The sequence below is a fragment of the Macaca mulatta genome, chromosome 12 (genome assembly GCF_049350105.2).
Source record: "Macaca mulatta isolate MMU2019108-1 chromosome 12, T2T-MMU8v2.0, whole genome shotgun sequence".
Classification (NCBI taxonomy): Eukaryota; Metazoa; Chordata; class Mammalia; order Primates; family Cercopithecidae; genus Macaca; species Macaca mulatta.
In genome coordinates, this window is record NC_133417.1 from 27,146,417 (window position 1) to 27,166,520 (window position 20,104).

Below are 20,104 nucleotides of genomic sequence, written 5' to 3' on the forward strand. Positions count from 1 at the left end.
CGGTGGCTCACTCACGCCTGTAATCCCAGCAGTTTGGGAGGCTGAGGCGGGCAGAATACTTAAGGCCAGGAACTCGAGACCAGCTGGGGCAACTTGGCAAAACCCTTGTCTCTACTAAAAATACAAAAAATTAGCTGGGCATGGTGGTGCACTCCTGTTAATCCCAGCTGCTTGGGAGGCTCTGAGGCATGAGATACGCTTCAACCCTGGAGGCAGAGATTGCAGTGAGCTGAGATCACACCACCGCACTCCATCCTGGGTGATAGAGCATGATGCTTTAGCATGTATTTTCTCTGTTAATCAAATAAAATGTAAATAACCCCACCTCCTTAATGATTCCATAAATACTGGCCCAAATCATATATAAAGTTCTATAAAATAAATTCCTGTCATTAAAACTCTATTATTCCAATGGTAATTTTAATTTTGAATATATCTGCAAAACTAAAGTGATAGGATTGTTGCCCACCCAGGACATTATGGATCCACTCAGCATTCATTCATGAAATATTTGTTGATAATTTACTATGTGCCTTGTACTGCATATATAAAGCAGAGAGTACTTGTCCTCATGGATCTTATTTTCTAGTGAGTGAGACAAAGAATGAAATATTTATGTATAATAGAGTGTCAGATAGAAACTATTGCAATGATTTTTAAAAAGGAGGTTGAAAGGTTAGAACATGATGAAATGGAGTGTAGGGCCTATTTTACACAGGGTGGTCAGAGCAACAGCTCTTGACATTCAAGTAAACACCTGAATGAAATGAAGGAACAAGCCGTGAGGTATATCAGGGAAGAATGTTTTGGATGGAAGGAACAGAAAGTGCAAAGGCCATGAAAGAAGTATATACTTGGATGAAGTTGCAAGTACACTTGTTTACTGAAGTTCAGCAGTGTTTTCCTGTAGACAGTTGTGAATTAAAATAACGAATACATAAAGAAGACTGGAGTTGTGGTTCTGGGCTGTCAGCTAGGTGTATTCATTAGTTAAGTGAATCATTCCCACAGTTATCGCTTCATCCCAAATGTAGTGGATTTGGGGGTACACTTGTGACATCTAAACCCCAATCTTTAATCTCCATATATCAAGGATTTCCTGTCTTCTTAGTGTTTAAATGAAAGATGCCATAGTTTTTCTTAAACAAAATTACCTGCATTTAGACAGACTGATAAATCTCAGCTATTAGAATGTGAGAAGTCATCCGATCCAACCTCAGTGGTGTGGGACACATCCAGGGGCAATCACCTGGGCAGCTTTGCCTAAAATTGTCTGCTTTTCCTTGCCTTCTTCCAGGGGGTATCAGAATAGGGGAAGAGGAGATGCCTGGCTTATGCCTTTTGAGCAAGAGCCTATGGGTATCTGAAGTCAGGCAGATAATATTTTTATTCTTTGCTTGAACTATTCTAGTGACAAGAGCGCATTCCTAAAGAGAATGTTTGTCTCTACGTTGTATTTCTTTGTTTCAGGGTCTGAAGATTACCTGATAAATTTTTGTTCTGTTCTCTTTTCTGTTCTTTTTTTGGATATAGGGAGGAAGGGGATAGGCAGGGGAGAAGAAATCCACCTGGTCCGAGACACAAATGAGATGTTTTCCTAAAAGTGCATCAGTATCAATGTCACCTGTCCCCTCTTCCCTTCCCTTCCCTCTCCACCCTTAAGAGAATAGAATAGATGGGATGGGAATAGGGATGGGAGACTTTGCACTCAAGACCCTCCTGCCTGGCTCACTTGTGCTAAAAAGGGGGAAATGATGAAGGAGTAATTCTATAAATGTCCTCAGTAAGTAATTATCTCCCCTTTATATTCCCCTTGGCTGTTTGGCACCCTTCTTAGGCTTACCAGGTTGTATTACATATTGTTGCTAAGACGCTAGATTCAGTACCCAAAGCACATGAGATGTTATCACAGAGCCAGGCAACCAGACCATGATGTTATCTTTGTGATTTTAGTTTTTGTCTTACTCAGGATGGTTTGACCACAGAAAAGAAATGGTTAGGCTAGAGTGCAGTGTCACTATCTTGGCTCTCTGCAACCTCCACCTCCCAGATTCAGGACATTCTCCTGCCTCAGCCTCCTGAGTAGCCAGGATTACAGGTGTGTGCTACCACGCCTGGCTAATTTTTGTATTTAGTAGAGATGGAGTTTCGCCATGTTGTCGAGGCTGGTCTCAAACTCCTGGCCTCCCAAAATGTTGGGATTACAGCCATGAATCACCACGCCCTGCCAAGAAATGTTTTGAAGGACATTTTAAAAACCTTTCTTTAAGATCATTTTGATAAGTTGAGAAAGAGGATGGTCGGATTGGTTTTATCTCGAGTAATTTTGATAACTTCTCTATCTTTTGAACTGAAACACATCATATTGTTCAGTATGCTTGACAAATTATAAACATTTTGGTGGCAGGCATGGGATAAGAAACTGAGCCTGTGTAGAACTACATTTCTAAAATTAATTTTTTAGAACTTTTTCTCAAGTAGTATTTAAAAAAATCAAAACAGTACATACACATAGAAATCAGTATGGTGGGTCTGCATTTGACTATCATTCTCATCCTCTGTTTTATTATCAGGATTCATGAGTTACTTGAAGAGAATGTTTCTAGCACCAAAAATCAAATGGATTTTTTTGATGCTTCCATCAGTTTATCAGAATTATGCCACATTGTTACTTGTTACACATTAGAAGCATGACTGTCCTCGAATTTTTTTTTTTTTCTGGAGTTTCTAATTGCCTTTTTTTTTTTCTTTTTTTTTTTTCTGGTTGACAAACATTAGTGCACCATCAGCAATCCTCAAGATTATCCAGTCTGTGTTTCCATGAGATTTTCTCCTGGAATCTTATGTCCTGCTCACAGGTCTCATTCCTTCACTGCCCTACTAGGTTGAATCAACTGTTTGCTGGATCTTCTGGATCCTTCTCTTGTTTTTTACATTCATTTGTCTAGGTCATAGTCTGAGATATTTTCCCGAGGAAGGTTGCTTAGGAAATAAACCTTCTGAGAACTTGCATGTCTGAAGTCTTTTTTCTTTTCTTTTCTTTTTTCTTGAGACGGAGTCTCACTCTGTCGCCAAGCTGGAGTGCAGTGGCACGATCTCAGCTCAGTGCATTCTCTGCTTCCTGGGTTCAAGCTATTCTCCTGCCTCAGTCTCCCGAGTACCTGGGACTACAGGCACGTGCCACCACACCCAGCCTATTTTTGTATTTTTAGTAGAGACGGGCTTTCACCATGTTGGCCAGGATGGTCTTGATATCCTGACCTCATGATCCACCTGCCTTGGCCTCCCAAAGTTTTGGGATTACAGGCGTGAGCCACCTCCCCGGCCTGAAGTCTTTTTTCTGACATCAGACTTGATTGATGCATAGAATGCTAAGTACAGAATCATGTTCCTTTTGTACTTAGACATATCTCTAGTATCTTCTAACATCTAGATTGCTGTTGAGAGATCTGTTGCCAATCTGATATTTCATTTTATTTTGAAATTTTCCAAATGTACACAAAATTTGATGAATTACTCAATTTTACAGTTGTTAACCTTTTGTTCTTTTTGCTTTCTCCCATATTAATCCATGTTTTATGCATTGTAAATTAAGTTGCAGGTATTATAATAGTATACATCACCCCCTAAACACTTGGGTACGCATATCCTTAACTAGATTTCAATGTTTGATTGCTTTTTAAAGGTACACATGCATTCAGAAAAATGCACAAATCATAAATATGTCATTCAGTTTTTGACAAATTCTATACATCTCTGCAACCCGTACATCCATCGAGATATAGAACATTGCTGTCACCCAAGAAAGTTCCCTCATTTTCCTTCCCAGTCATCGCTCCCCCTGCACCATACCTCAAGAGGCAGCAACCAAAATTTCCGATTCTTTTCCTGTTCTAGGATTTACATAAATGAAATTATACAGTATATACTCTGTGTAGGGCTTCTTCCACTCAACATGTTTTTCAGATTTATCCATTTTATTGCACATATGAATATTTTTATTACAGAATAGTATTTTATTATATAAATACACAGTTAATTTTTCCTTTCTGTTTATGGCTTCTGGTATTGTCTCTATTTAGTAATTTAAGAATGTTTTAAATCTTCAAATAAGTAATACCTGCTAACATGCAGTGCACAATAATCTACTTCTTAGTCCTACATTTCTTTATTCCTAGTTTTTGAAATTTTGTTAATACAAAATTCAGTCAATTTAATACTGTCAAACTTTTTATGATTTCTTGTTCTCAGTAATAAGAGCAGGAAGAAGATTATTTAAAGTCATCTCCTTTTTAAAAAAGTTTTCAACATTTGTATTGAAACTAGGATTAACCTTTTTAACTCTTAATTGACTTTAGGTAAGTAGGTGTTTATATTAATTAGGTGTAATTAAGTATGTATCTTTCCTAGAATGCATTTATATGCATATGCAGCATATGAAGTCATTTAATTTTAAAGAACACATATTGTATGGTTTTGTTTTGGTTTGGTTTGTTTTTTTAAAAAAAATGGAGTCTTGGCTCACGCCTATAATCCCAGCACTTTGGGAGGCTGAAGCAGGTGGATCACCTGAAGTCAGGAGTTCTAGACCATCCTGGTCAACTGATGAAACCCTGTCTCTACTAAAAATACAAAAATTAGCTGGGTGTGATGGCGGGTGCCTGTAATCCCACCTACTTGGGAGGCTGAGGCTGAGGCAGGAGAATCCCTTGAACTCGGGAGGTCGATGTTGCAGTGAGCTGAGATTGCGCCATTGCACTCCAGCCTGGGCGACTAAAGCGAAACTCCGCCTCAAAAAGAAAAAACGGAGGGTCTTGCTCTATTGCTGAGGCTGAACTGGAACTCCTGGGCTCAAGGGATGCCCAGCTTATATAGTTCATTTTATATGATATATTTACAATGGGCAAATCGAGAGACAGAAAACAGGTTAGAGTTTACCAGGAGTTGGGGGAAGGGAAAAATAGTTATTCCTTAAATGGGAATGGGTGTTTTACAGGGTAATGAAAAAGTTTTGAAACTAGATAGCTGGTAGAGACAAACATTGTGAATAGACTAAATACTACTAAATTGTACCTTTATAATGGTCAATTGTATGTTTGATTTTCACCTCATTTAAATAAGAATACATTACATATGAATTACCCTTAACACAAAGATGTGTAACTTTTGTAGTTATAAATTTTTGTTTGTTCTTTGGTAAAGATTATTGTCAGTTCTACTTCTCATAGCGTTTAGAATGACAGTTTATGTTCAATAAGACCCAAGTTTAAAATCTTCTTTTCATGATCTGGAAAAGAAGTTTTGTTAAGTCCATATGATAAATTACAAATGAAATTTTTTGGTTGTCATTCTGTGTTACACGAAATTTTTTTTTTACATACTCCACAGCTTTTTGTGTTTATTTTCTTTTTAATGAATGCTGATTCTGATAATTAAAGCAAAGAAAGGATAAAGCATGTTTTTAGTCTAGCATTTAAGTTTTATTTGTAGTATATGGAAATTTCTTTATGTCTTTTCTTAGGCAAGCAGCTTTCATACAGCTGCTCTACCATGTTTTTGTTGCTTTTATCTTGCTACTGAAATGGAGAACCCAGTGGTAAAATAGGTGGCAGTTTAAGAGAATTGACTTAAATGAAGTTTGTATCACTTGTACTTCATTAGCAATTAACACTTCATTAGCAATTAACACCTATACTGTAATTTTAGAAAGGGCTTATCATCTTATGTCATTTATAAAAGTTCAACTTTATGCTTGTATCAAGTATAAATCATTTTAGGAATCAAGTCAATTAATATGCCTTTATCCCCAACATTAAATGGGTTTATTGGGGAAATTTTCAAAATGGATAGCTTGTCAGGCATACTACAATTCTACTCTATATTTTGTTCAGACTTTGTAATGTTCTTAGAATTGTTAGTTGCTTACAGCAACTATGTACTTAGAAGACCTTCTGTATTTACTGAAGTCATGAAGGTTAAGAAAAAAATCCATCCACCAGTGGACAAGGGACCTATACCATGTAATCCAAATTTGTAAGTTCATTTATGGACAGGTGGCTGAGGGAATCTATAATTTCATCATTGATCATAGTTTTAAGATCATAGGCACATAGTAGTGATTCCCTGCCGTTCTATCATTAACACTTTTATCTAGCCAATGCGATGACAGTAGGTTAGTAGGAGATGCAGGTAGACTGACAGGTTTGTTTTTTCTCATAGAAAATTAGAAACAAAATTAGAAGTGGGAGAGGCTGCCCGCTGTAGCTGCTCTAGCAGCAGAAACTGATAACTAAAATCAAAGAAGGAAAGAGAACTATAAAAGGTATTAAGTAGTTTAAAACTATTCAGGACCATTTAACATAGGATGAATTGTCCTTGTACCTACTAAAAGAAAAAACTGCCAAGGTTGTTGTATTGCACCCTGGTATTTTGTTTGTAAAAGAATTTTAAAAAAACAAAAAACAAAAAACAGTGCAACAGTCATCTAGAAAATATACTCATTCTTTGATTATGCCAAGTAATTAAGATATTACCAAATAATTGAGTGTGCATTAAAAGTTAAATCACGTTGAATTGCATGTGAGCACTGATAGTTATTTCAAACTCACATTAGCAAAGTCATATATAATTTATAGTTTTCTCCTTTTACATTGTGAGGCATTTGGAGAATCTTTTCAAATGGAATTCCTAGAGTGATTGCTGTTTGAGATCGGGGGTGTATCTTTCTGGTTTCTTTGTGGTTCTAGAGCTTTCTAAATTTTTTGAGTGAAATGTCAAAAATTATTGTAAACTGATTTGAGAGTTTTCATTATCTGATTCATTAAACTTCAGATTTTGTTTAACTCAGTATTACCTTGAAGGCAAATGTTTATTTTAATATGAAAATGATAGCTCGTTTGTTGATGCTAGTATTTGACTGTATCATAAATTAACATGAGCTGCTTAGAGTCTAATTGCAAAATTGAAAAGTTAGCATAAATTGTCCATCATATAAAAGAAAAATAATTTCAGTTTATTTAGTAAAGTTTTTGTGTCTATTGTGCAAGGGATTTTGCTTTCAGCATTGTAAGATTTAATAATAAAATATATGCTATAATAATTATGAAAGCATACCTACATCTCTTTTAACTTATGGCTTGACCTAATCCAGAATTCTTTTTTCTTTTTTGATGGGGCAAGGAGGGACAGGGTCTTATTCTCTCGCCCAGGCTGGAGTGCATTAGCGTGATCTCGGCTCATTGCAACCTCTGCCTCCCGGGTTCAAGCAATTCTCCCAGCTCACTCTCCCAAATAGCTGGAATTATAGGCACACACCACCACGCCTGGCTCATTTTTGTCTTTTTAGTAGAGACGGGGTTTTACCATGTTGGAAAGGCTGGTCTCGAACTCCTGACCTCAAGTGATCCATCCGCCTCATCCTCCCAAAGTGCTGAGATTACAGGCATGAGCCACCACACCGGCCTAATCCAGAATTTAAATTCTTCACACTATACACTAAGTCAACCAGTCATAGCTTCAGAATTTCTAATGAGTAACTTGAGAGTGACAATCTGATAGTTGACCCTAGGTACTTTTTTGATAGCAAAAATACTATATTTATTTAGATTGCGTATTAATTAAGGGTGGCTTTGGAGGAAGTTGATAGAGATATTGGTTCTTAAAATCCCAGGTCATCATTGGCACTGCAGTGTGAGTTGACTTTCTACACTGTAATGACTTGAAAAAGTAGAGTTTTTAGAAAGTTGTAATTTCTTACTCATTTTGCAACCCGGATATTTTTTTTTTTTTTTTTTTTTTTTTTTGAGACGGAGTCTTGCTCTGTCACCCAGGCTGGAGTGCAGTGGCCGGATCTCAGCTCACTGCAAGCTCCTCCTCTCGGGTTCACGCCATTCTCCTGCCTCAGCCTCCCGAGTAGCTGGGACTACAGGCACCCGCCACTTCGCCCGGCTAGTTTTTTGTATTTTTTAGTAGAGATGGGGTTTCACCGTATTAGCCAGGATGGTCTCGATCTCCTGACCTCATGATCCGCCCGTCTCGGCCTCCCAAAGTGCTGGGATTACAGGCTTGAGCCACCGCGCCCGGCCGCAACCCGGATATATTTTTAAATGAAGTAAATTTTGTGAAGCAGAACAGTTTGATAGGTAGTTTGTTGTTAACATTGCTTTTTCTTTTTCCTCAGAGACAGTCCCTCACTCTGTTGCCCAGGCTGGAGTGCTGTGGCATGATCATAGCTCACTGCAGCCTCACCCTCTTGGGCTCAAGAGATCCACCTACTTCAGCCTACTTAATAGCTGGGACCACAGACATGTGCTACCACATCCGGTTAATTTTTGTAGAGACAGGGTCTCTGTGTTGCCCAGGGTGGTCTTGAGCTCCTTAACTCAACTGGTCTACCTGCCTTGGCCTCCCAAAGTGCTGGGATTACAGGCATGAGGCACCGTGCCTGGCTCTAATATTGCTTGGCATCCATTCTATGAATAGATTTCTTGGTTATCTAGATTATGTTTGCTTAAATATTTGAAAGAGTCTTTCTGAACTAAAGTTCAGCCAAATGGGAGGAAACTCAGTATATTTCATACTCAAATGAAGTACAACCCTCGGTTCCTTTTTTATAAAGTGACATTTGTGCTTTTTAGGATCACAGTAAATATATTCTGGCAAAAGCCAAACAGCAGTGATTTGTACAAAATTTCAACAGATCCAGATAATAATGTTTCCAAGTCATCACCATGGAAAGAGGAGTAGGCAGGAATTGAGATGTGTAGCAGTTGCAGAAATCAGGGATTCAGGAGCATCAAAATATTTGAATGTCAGTCAAGCTGATGCTCTCGATCAAGCACTGTTATAAATTTCTATAAGGAGGTTTCAAAATGTGATTTTTTTTACAAGTTTGTATATAACCTGACTTATATGAATCATGCTGAAAGTGGCCAATGTTAATATTCTGCTGTTCTGCTGGGGTTTTTGTATGTGTTTTTTGTTTGTTTGTTTTTGATACGGAGTCTCGCTCTGTCACCCAGGCTGGAGTGCAGTGGAACAATCGCAGCTCACTGCAACCTCCGCCTCCCAGGTCAAGCTATTCTCTTGCCTCAGCCTCCCAAGTAGCTGGGATTATAGGTGTGAGCCACCACGCCCGGCTAATTTTTGTATTTTTGGTAGAGACAGGGTTTCGCCATGTTGGCCAGGTTGGTCTCGAACTTCTGACTTCAGGTGATCCGCCCACCTCGGCTACCCAAAGTGCTGGGATTACAGGCATGAGCCACAGGGCCCAGCCTCTGCTGGTTTTTTAAACAACTGTATTGAGATATAATTCTCGTACCATAAAATTAACCCTATTAAAGTGGACGGTTCATTCAGTTTTTATATATTCACAGTTATGCAACTGTCACAATAATCTAATTATGGAACATTTTCATCTCTCCAAAAAGGAACCCCATACCCATTAGCAGTCCCTTCCACATTCTCCCTCTTCCCCAGTCCTCGGCAACCACTAATATACTTTTCTGTCTCTATAGATTTGCCTATTCTGGACATTTCATATACATGTAATCATATAGTATGTGGTATTTTGCAACTGGATGCTTTTTTTAGCTTAATGTTTTTGGGATTCATCCATGTTGTAGCCTGAATCGGTACTTCCTTCCTTTTTATTTCTGAATAATATGCGTTTGAATGGATATATAACTTATGCATTCAGTTGATGGATATTTGGGTTGTTTCTGTTTTTTGGTTATTGTGAGCATCACTGCTGTAAACATTCTTGGACAAGTTTTTATGTGGATGTATGTTTTCATATCTCTTGGTTGTATGTCTAGGAGTAGACTTGCTGGGGCATATGATAACTATGTTTAACCTTTTGAGAAACTGCCAGTTTTCTAAGGTGGCTATACCATTTTGCATTCTCATCAAGCTGTGGATTAGGGGTGGGCCCTTGTTTCAATGTATTAATAACTGATGTCTATAAAAAGGAGAAATTTGGAGACAGTTATTCATACAGGAAAAATGCCACATGAACATGAAAATGGCCATTGACAAGCCAAGTATAGAGGCCTGGAACAGATCCTACTTGACCATCATAAGGAACCACCCCTGCCAACACCTTGATTTTACCGTCAGAACTGTGCAAAGATAAATTTTTGTTGTTTAAGCTACCCAGTTTGTCATACTTTGTCACAGAAACCCTCGCAAACTACTGCTAAGTGGTCCATGTCCGTTCTGTCCTAGCAAATAGGCAAACTTCTTTTGTTTCGATGACACACACTCCTGCTGTGACATACAGTAGTAAACTTAAAAGTAAAATAGACCATCCTGGCTAACACAGTGAAACCGCATCTCCACTAAAAATACAAAAAATTAGCCGGGCGTGGTGGCGGGTGTCTGTAGTCCCAGCTACTCGGGAGGCTGAGGCAGGAGAATGGCGTGAACCCAGGAGGCGGAGCTTGCAGTGAGCAGAGATGGCGCCACTGCTCTCCAGCCTGGGCGACAGAGCAAGACTCCATCTCAAAAAAAAAAAAAAAAAAGGTAAAATAGATATCATCTGTCATGACGGAAATGCAAATCAAAGCCATAGTGAGATACCACTGTGTCTATAATGTCTATAATTATAAAATCAGATAATAACAACAGTTGAAAAGGATGTAGACAAATTGGAATCCTCATATACTGCCAGTAGGAATTGAAAGGGTGTGGTCGTTTTGGAGAGTCCGGAAGTTCCTCAATTTGTTATACACTTAAATAAGTAAACATGAGTTACCATATGACCCAGGAATTCCACTCCTAGGTATATAACTAACGGAAATGAAAATATGACCAAGCAAAACTTGTACACGGATATTTATAGCAGCATTATTTATCATAGTGAAAAAGTAGAAACAACCCAAATATCCGTCAGCTGATGAATGGATAAGCAAAATGTGGTATATCCATGCAGTAGAATATTGTATGACAATAAAAAACAGTGAAAAGCTAGGCGTAATCCTAGCACTTTGGGAGGCCAAGGCAGGAGGAGTGCTTCAGTCCAGGAGTTTGAGACCAGCCTGGACAACATAATTTCTACAAAAATAAAAATAAAAAAAAAATTAGCTGGGCATGGTGGCATACACTTCTGGTCCCAGCTACATGGGAAGCTGAGGCAAGAAGATCACGTTAGCCCAGAAGGTTGAGGCTGCAGTGAGCCATGATCTTGCCACTGTACTCCAACCTGTGCAACGGAACAAGACCCTGTCCCAAGCAGGGGGCGGGGGTGGAGGGGAGGGAAGGAATGAGGTGTTGTTACATGTTCCAATGTGAATGAACCTTGAAAACATGCTAAGTAAAAGAAGACAGTTACAGAGGACCATGTACTATATGATTCCAGGCATACAAAATGTCCAGAATAGGCAAATCTGTAGAGACACAAAGTAAATTAGTGTCGAGAGAATGGAGGGAATTAGCGGGTGATGACTAAGAGCAGTGGGGTTGTTTTTTGTGGTAATAAAAATGTTCTAAAATTGATCGTAGTGAGGGTCACACTACTCTGAATATACAAAAGCCATTTAATGGGTTTTATACCATTCGGTAGTAATATGCTATTGCATGGTATGTGAATAATATCTCATCAGAGCTGTTTTTTGAAAACAGAACATATATGACCAAAAAATGAAAAAGTCAACTAGACCTAGTAATCTATGTTTAAGAGTAGCAATTGATTGATCATTTATTAAGCATGTGCTATGTCCGATTTTTTATTTTATTTATTTATTTATTTATTTTTGAGATGGAGTCTCGCTCTGTCCCCTAGGCTGGAGTGCAGTGATGCAATCTCGGCTTACTACAAGCCCCGCCTCCCGGTTTCTCGCCATTCTCCTGCCTCAGCCTCCTGAGCTGGGACTACAGGCGCCCACCACCACACCCGGCTAATTTTTTGTATTTTTAGTAGAGATGGGGTTTCACCATGTTAGCCAGGATGGTCTCAATCTCCTGACCTCGTGATCTGCCCGCCTTGGCCTCCCAAAGTGTTGTGATTACAGGCGTGAGCCACTGCACCCGGCCCAAAACTGTCATTTTGAAGCAACACTTACTAGAATTCATATAGAAAAAAAAAAAAAAATTAAAATTCCTCTGCTTAGATTCTCTGATGAAGACTGAAACGTAGGATCTTGCAGCCTTTTTTCTTTCTTGATCAGTGACTTTTGAACCTCTACGAAGATCCAGATCTAGAATTCTAGGATAAGTGCCCTTATGGTTCTACTTATTCTACAGTGGTAATTAGCAATTTAGTAACCTTAAGGAAATATTTTGTTGTTAGTTTATTGCTGTTTTTTTCCTCTACTAATTTTACTTTTTTTTCTTTTTACTGTCCATATTTAACATAAGTATATCCTTTGTATCTTTTTCTTCACATACTATACCAAGGGGCTTAAAACTCTTTATCTCTGATTATTCTGCTCCTGCACTTTAAATTGTAAGTGATACAAATCCAAAGCATACAAACTCAGCGAGTGGGGGAATTTACTAAACTCATCTGAATGCCAGGTCCAGAAGTTAAGCAGCAGCCAGGTTCAGGTCTTAGGTGGTATAATCTGAGTCTTATTTCTTCTCCACAGGTATTCTGTAGTCAACTGCATTCATGTTGCCAGGAAAAATTGGTTGCTGTAAATCCTGACTTACTTGGTCCTTATGGCTCTTGATCCCGATAGTAATGAGCCAGTGGCAAGGAAGATCATATAGCATATTCTGAATGACCCAGCTTAAGTTACATGTTCAACACTGAATTGTGGCCAGAGACTGGAGTATAGTTCATGTCTAGGTCATGTTCTCACCCCTGGGGCTGGAAGTGGAACTTAAGTGCCAGGCAAGGCTGCTTACGTTGAGTGGTATTATTACCAGGAGAGGTGGAGGAACAAGGCATTCAAGAGACAAAAATAATAGAGGGTAGTAAGTGTAGTTAATATATGTTGAACAAAAAACATGGGCCCATGTACAAAGGAATGACATCAGATCTTAGAATACATTAAAACTATGTAATTCTTTGAGTTGCATGGAGCCCAAAGGGCTAGAGAAGTACGTATTTTAAGAGATATGGTGGATAATGATAAATGATAATGAGTTAGGAGAAAAATAACAATAAAACATTAGAAATATTGAGTTAGAGATTAATTGGTTCAAGTGTAATGCCAGTTCTTTAAGTACACATCATAAGCAGCTGATATGAAAACATCAGTTTTCACACATTGGTACCCTCCAATAGAGATTTATACAGTGATGGAATTGTTTCATATCTGTGCTGCTCAACATGGTGGCCACTAGCCATATATGCCTGCTGAGCAGTTGAAATGTGTCTAGTGTAACTAAAGAACTGAATTTTTAATTTTATTTAATACTAAATAGCTGTTTATGGCTGGTAGCTAACTTAATAGATAGCACAGCTATCTAAATTTGGAATAACTTGATCAGTATCCTGCCTCCTGTATTTAATATCTTTAAGATATTGGGGAGTTTTACAAACCTTGCTTGCTGTTGTTTTCCCATTTGTAAAATGAGAGTAAATGTCTTATAATAAATAACCTGTCTTAGTGGGTTATTTTGAGGATTAAATGGCTTAATCCATGTAAATGTACTTGGCACTCACCGAACATATGGCATTTAAGTGTTAGTCTTTATTGTCATTGTTTTATCACTACCTTGGAATGGGAGCTAAAGAAATGAGTAGCCAGTAATCCAACAGTTAAAAATTTTATTGAACATCTTTGGAGCTGTGGCAGTTGAGCCATTTATTAATGTGTATGTTATTATAGACTGAGTACGGAAAATGTAGTTTGGGGAGATTTAGGGATGAATATTTCAGTACTGTCTTGGCAACTTAAAATTTTTATCAAACAAAGGTTTCTGTACATATTTCGTGGTGATTTGGTCAGTATTTTGTTTCTAAGGTGGTTAAACGTATTTTTAAACATTTAAAATGATAATCGGCTTCCTTTTAGGATTCCTTAAGGATTTTCTTCTCTGAAAGTCAAAATGTAATTTAAAAAGTGTAAAAGGTTACTACTTTTTAGCCTATCTTAACTTTAAAATTGTTTTACGAAATCTTAAAAGTAAAATACCTTATCACTGGTATTTATGATTCCACAAAGTGTGTGTGTGTGTGTGTGTGTGTGTGTGGTTGTTGGCGACAGCGCCTCGCTTGGTCACCCAGGCTGGAGTGCAGTGGCATGATCACAACTCACTGCAGTCTCGACCTCACCGGCTCAAGTGATCCTCCCATGTCAGCCTCCCACACAGCTGAGGCTATAGGTGCATGCCACCACATCCAGCTAATTTAAAAAAAAAATTTTTTTTGTAGAAGTAGGGTCTCACCATGTTGAGACTGGTCTCAAATTCCGGGGCTCAAGCAATCCTCCCACCTCACCTTCCCAAAGTGCTGGGATTACAGGCATGAGTCACTATGCTTGGCCTACAAAATGTATTACCATCTTGCATTCCTTACTAAATTGTTCTTTTGTCCCCTGAGATATTTGGGATAGTAGAAAATCACCAGGTCCATCCTGCATTTCTTCTCATTTATATTATTTTTGTTGCTTTTGAAATATCAACTCTTGACTAGAAGTATATTTATATGCCTTAATCTCTGTATTATCAATTATTAGATACTTGTGCCGAGCCCCTCGGACCATCTCATTTCCCTCCTTCCTGCAGTAGGATCCAACTATTTATTACTGTCTGCAATTCAGTATTTTAGGCAATTGTTTAGTGGTTGGTTGTCTCTTATCACTAGTTGATTTAAGGACCTGTCTGTCTCCATGAATGTTTGAAGTGTGCCCTGGCAGAGCTCTTTATGTTTTTGGAATGTGGAGCTGACTATAGCTTTCTCTTAGTAATAAATTCGTCTAAGTAATGAAACATTCGGTTAACTAAAATAAAGGAAAAAGAATTACTCTTAATTTATGCTCTGCCCAGTAGATAAGAGTTGACCAAAACTTTTAAATATTTCACTATCATTATGTATAATTCAGTTTGCATCTGTTCCATAACTTACTAAATCAATTCAGTGAGAGGGTTGAGATTTTGAAATGACCAAATGACAAATTTTCCCTGCAGTGATGGCATGGAAATCACTTGGTCTTTGTTTACAGGGTCGGCACCTGTATATATTTTTCTGCAGGATTTTTCCACTCTAAGTGGAAAATGTTTAAAATTTCAAGTTTTTAGGGTTTATTAGTAACATTGTGAGCATACTAAAAATTGAAGACTATGTAAACCAAAGAATTTAAACATGCTGCAGGTGATACTTAGATTCCCTTTGTCTCAGGTCTAACTCAACCATAAAGCATTTTTACTTTACCACCATCCATGATATTTTGACACATTTCTTTCTGCATCTTTTTTCAGGCTGGAGTGCAATGGTGCTATCACTGCTCACAGCAGCCTCTGCCTCTCTAATTCAAGTGATTCTCCCACCTCAACCTCCCGGGTAGCTGTGACTATAGGTGCGCGCCACCACACCTGGCTAAATTTTGTGTTTTTAGTAGACACGGGGTTTCACAATGTTGGCCAGGATGGTCTCAATCTCCTGACCTCGTGATCAGCCCGCCTCAGCTTTCCAAAGTGCTAGGATTATAGGCTCTTTCTGAATCTTTCATGTAAACCATTTCACTAAAATTTGCACTAAAAATGAAAATTAGAGTTGAAATATTTAGAATCGTAGAATCTTTGGATAAGAATAAAAAATATACAAGTTGTGGTAGAGACTTAAGGTGCTTATCTGTACTCAGTTCTGCTTTCTGGGCATCTGGAACAGTATACTTCCCAGTCCCGTTGTACTTAGGTGGTACCAGGTGACTCATTCTGGAGTGTGAGGAGAGACTGTTGTGGAGGCTGTATGTTAAGAAGGCAGAGCCACTTACAGAAAGAAGCCAGGAACCCCAAACTTAAAGCTTCCTGAGTCTCTGGGTCATGACATGGAAGGCAGATAATAAATATAAATATGAAAATCGTTCTTAGTACAAGGGACATACAGAAACAGGCCACAGGCCCTAGTTTACTAACTTCTGTGCTTGTCTCCTGAGTGGTAACAAATGTGTGGTGCAACCAAGACAAAAGTCTTTCTGTTAATCCAATAAGTTTTAAGGGTTCATTATCATAGCATTACTTGACTTACTAGATCACAGGTGATCTCATCTAACTGTCTGACTCCACCATATTTCTAAAGAATGCTTCTGATATCAGGAATCTCTGCACTGTACATTCTGTGAGATAACCTATTCCATTGATGGACAACTTTATCTATAACTAATTTTTCTCTCTTTAGTGAGCCAAAGTCCTGATTCCATTTTATCTGTTGGTTCCAGTTCTGCCTCCAGATGAGTTTTATATTTTGTGGGAGCTTTTCATTATCCAAAGATAGTTTTCAGGTCTCCCTGGTCTGTTAACCTAGGAGAAAACAGAATAAAATAGCAAATGACATTTTAAAAAACATTAAGCTTGGTGGGACATGGTGGCTCACACTTGAAATCCCAGCACTTTGGTAGGCCAGGACAGACGGATCATTTGAGCCCAGGAGTTCATGACCAGGCTGGGCAACATGGCAAAAACCCGTCTCCACTAAAAATATAAAAAATTAGCTGGTTGTGGTGGCAAGTGCCTGTGGTCCCAGCTTCTCAGGAAGCCGAGTTGGAAGCATCACCTGAGCCCAAGATGTCAAGGCTGTAGCAAGCCATCAGAACCACTGCACTCCAGCCTAGGTGATGAAAGCGAGGCCCTGTCTCAAAAACAAAAAACCAAGCTTAAAATAAAAGTTGTATTAACTAGAATATAATAAACTACATTTAACTTTAGAAAAATCAACTACACAAGCGGTAAGAAGATTTGACCCAGTTCTGAGAAAACAACTGTCAACTTAGTATAAAACAATAAAATGACCGTTAAAAAATTAACTGAATTATATGCTTGGTGTTTTGTTTATGGCAAATATTTCTCTCCTGTACTGTGAACGAGTCCAGCCACATCTATTACATTAAAGGCAACCAAGTTTTAAAGGAAAAATTGACAAAGTTAGTCTAGAGGAATGGTCACCAGAATGTCTCAACAAAAGTCTAGACACCCTAAACACAGTGAATGGCTAAAGGAATTAGAGATACTTAAAGAGAAACAGCCCATTGGACAACAATCTCATGATCTCAGATAGTTACAATGAAATCTGTCTTTTATTAATTTTCTTTCTCTATCTTCACAGCAGGTGACTAATAGCTTTTTGTAGGAATGAGGCAGATGGGCATCCAGGCTTTACATTTTATCTTTATAGCCAACATCTTTCAATTATGTGTTTGACCATGATCCCCAACGCTTCTATAGGATATTTGGTCAAGAACTTTTTGGAAATCATACAACATATAGTCTGTAGTATATTAACAACATACTAGTCCTATCAAAAAAAAAGATGAAATTGAGTATTAGATGATATGACTTATTCTGTCAATGCTAGTTCTTAATTATTTGGTTGCTTATTATTTTTTTTTTCTAGTTGCATTTCTTCTAGTAATCCAGACTATAATTTTGGTAGGACTTGGCATCAGATACACTAAGCCATAAGTCTTAGACTTACACCATTTGTTGCAAATTGGGAGCTCACTTACCAATATCTAGACTTAAAAAATCTTATCTCCTTAATTGTATAACACTTTCCATCTCAAATTTATTTACACCTTCAGGTTCATGAAGACTTGCACAGTTGAACTGATTTTAAGTGGCCAGGTGCTTTCACCTTTACATTCCTACTTTAGTCCCATACTTTATCAGGTATCTTTTTAAAGCCAACTGTGCTAAGTCAACTAACCTTATCTGGTTGGGATAAATTAATCTTTACCAAAGGAAAACTTCCTGTTTCAACCTCAGTAAATGTTAACTGTTCCTTTTATTTAATTTCTTATGGAAATAAATGGACCATTTTATCCTTTTACTTTCTGCCTTTACCATTTGCTGTCAGGTTGATAACTAGGGCAACCACATTACCTGCTGCCCAGCAAAAATAATAGTATCCCCTTTCATTATGAAAAGTATTCCAGTTTGGATAAGTTATTTGGTCATCCTCACTATTGTGTACCATTTTTGGCAATGATTGGCAGAAATGTCTTATGTGAGTGTTTTTATTTCATTTGGCTGATAACCTAATTTTTTCATTTACCCCTTACAACTAACAATTAGTCGATGAGATCACACTGAGGCACTCTGAAATCCTTAGCATGGGGAATAAATGTGTGCATGTGTGTCACTCTTGTGCTGGGGCTGTATAATATAATTTTTGCTTATGCACTGCCAAAGCAAACTTAAGAATTGCCTTTTAATTTAAAGCAAGAAAAGTCTTTGTTCTAAAAACTTTGATACATTTCCTGATTTTCTGCGAATGAGAACTGTGTACATATCTTGTTCCATTTTGCTCTTGCTGCCATGACTCCTAGGCCCAGATTTGGTCTGTCAATTCTGTATCAGCGGTCTTGGTTAGCATATGTCTTCCTTTTGGTAAGGGTTATTTATTTATTTGATTTGATTGTATACTTTTTAGCTCTTTAGTAGCCATTTAAAATTTTTGGCAAGGTATTTGGTATAAAATCATAACAAATATCTTTTTAGGACTCCATAATAATAGCCATTACTATTTTTTAAATAAGTTAGGACTAGGGTGGGGTAAGTACCCAGAGCCCAGTGGAATACTTTTATAATCCTGTGATGGGAGGAAAAGACCAACCACTAAAAATAAGCTAGCTGTACAATACCAGCCTTAATTTTTTTATGGTTACAGTTTAGCTCATGTATTATTCTATATGTGTTAGTCCATTCTTGCATTGCTATTAAAGAATACCTGAGCATGGGTAATTTATAAAGAAAAGTGGTTTGTTTAGGCTCAGTGTTCTGCAGGCTGTACAGGAAACATGGTGCCAGCATCTGCTCCTGCTGAGGGCTTCAAGGAGCTTACAATCATAGGGAGGGTAGGAAAGCAGGCACATCACACGGCGAGAGCAGGCACAAGAGAGAGTGGGGAGGTGCCACATGAATCACATCCTCCGTGATCTCAGAGCAAAAACTCACTCATCATCACAAGGACAGCACCAAGACATTCATGAAGAATCTCCCCCTGTGACCCAAACACCTCCCAACAGGTCCCACCTCCAACATTGGGGATTACATTTCAACATGAAATTTGAACGGGATAAATATCCAAACTATATTACTGTATATTTTGTACCTCTACCTAGGCAGTAAGTTATATGCAGCTGCTTTCTTACCATGTGTAATATTGTACTTAGAAAGGAGATAAATGAAATGTGCATTCTGCAAATGGTGAATTTAAATGTTGCAGAAAAATTTCCTTTTTTTGTTTTGCTTTGTTTTTGAGACAGAGTCTCACTCTGTCGCCCAAGCTGGAATGCAGTGGCGCAATCTTGGCTCAGTGCAACCTCTGTCTCCCAGGTTCAAGCGATTCTCCTGCCTCAGCCTCCCAAGTATCTGGGATTATAGGTGTGCACCACTATGCCCGGCTAATTTTTGTATTTTTGGTAGAGATGGGGTTTCACCATTTGGCCAGGCTGGTCTCGAACTCCTGACCTCAGGTGATCCACCTGGCTTCTGCCTCCCAAAGTGCTGAGTCCTCTAAATGTTGCAGAAAAATTTCTACAGTGCAGAGTAGAGTAAGATTGGTCTCAAAGAGTCACATTTCCCACATATATAGGTCCTAGCACATAGATTTTGTTTATATTTTAAAAATAAATATTAATACATATTCATAGAGGACAAAATACAGATAAGCAAAAATATGAAAACTAGCCACCAATAAATTACTATTTACTGTTAACATTTGGTGTATAACCTTCCAAACTTTTAAAAGTGTATTTTCCACATTGCCTGGCAAGTAGTTACCGCAAAATGGATAAGGTATTCCTTTTTCTTATTTTAACTAAAAATCAGATCATACTGTGCATACCATTTTATGGTCTACTTTTTTGTTTCACTTAAAATATCATTATCCTCTTTGCTGCCAGTAAGGACATTTCTGATTTTATTGAATGTACTGTATTTCCATTTAACACAGCCAGTTCTACTGTGTACAGTTTTTCAGTCTGTTAAAACAACACTT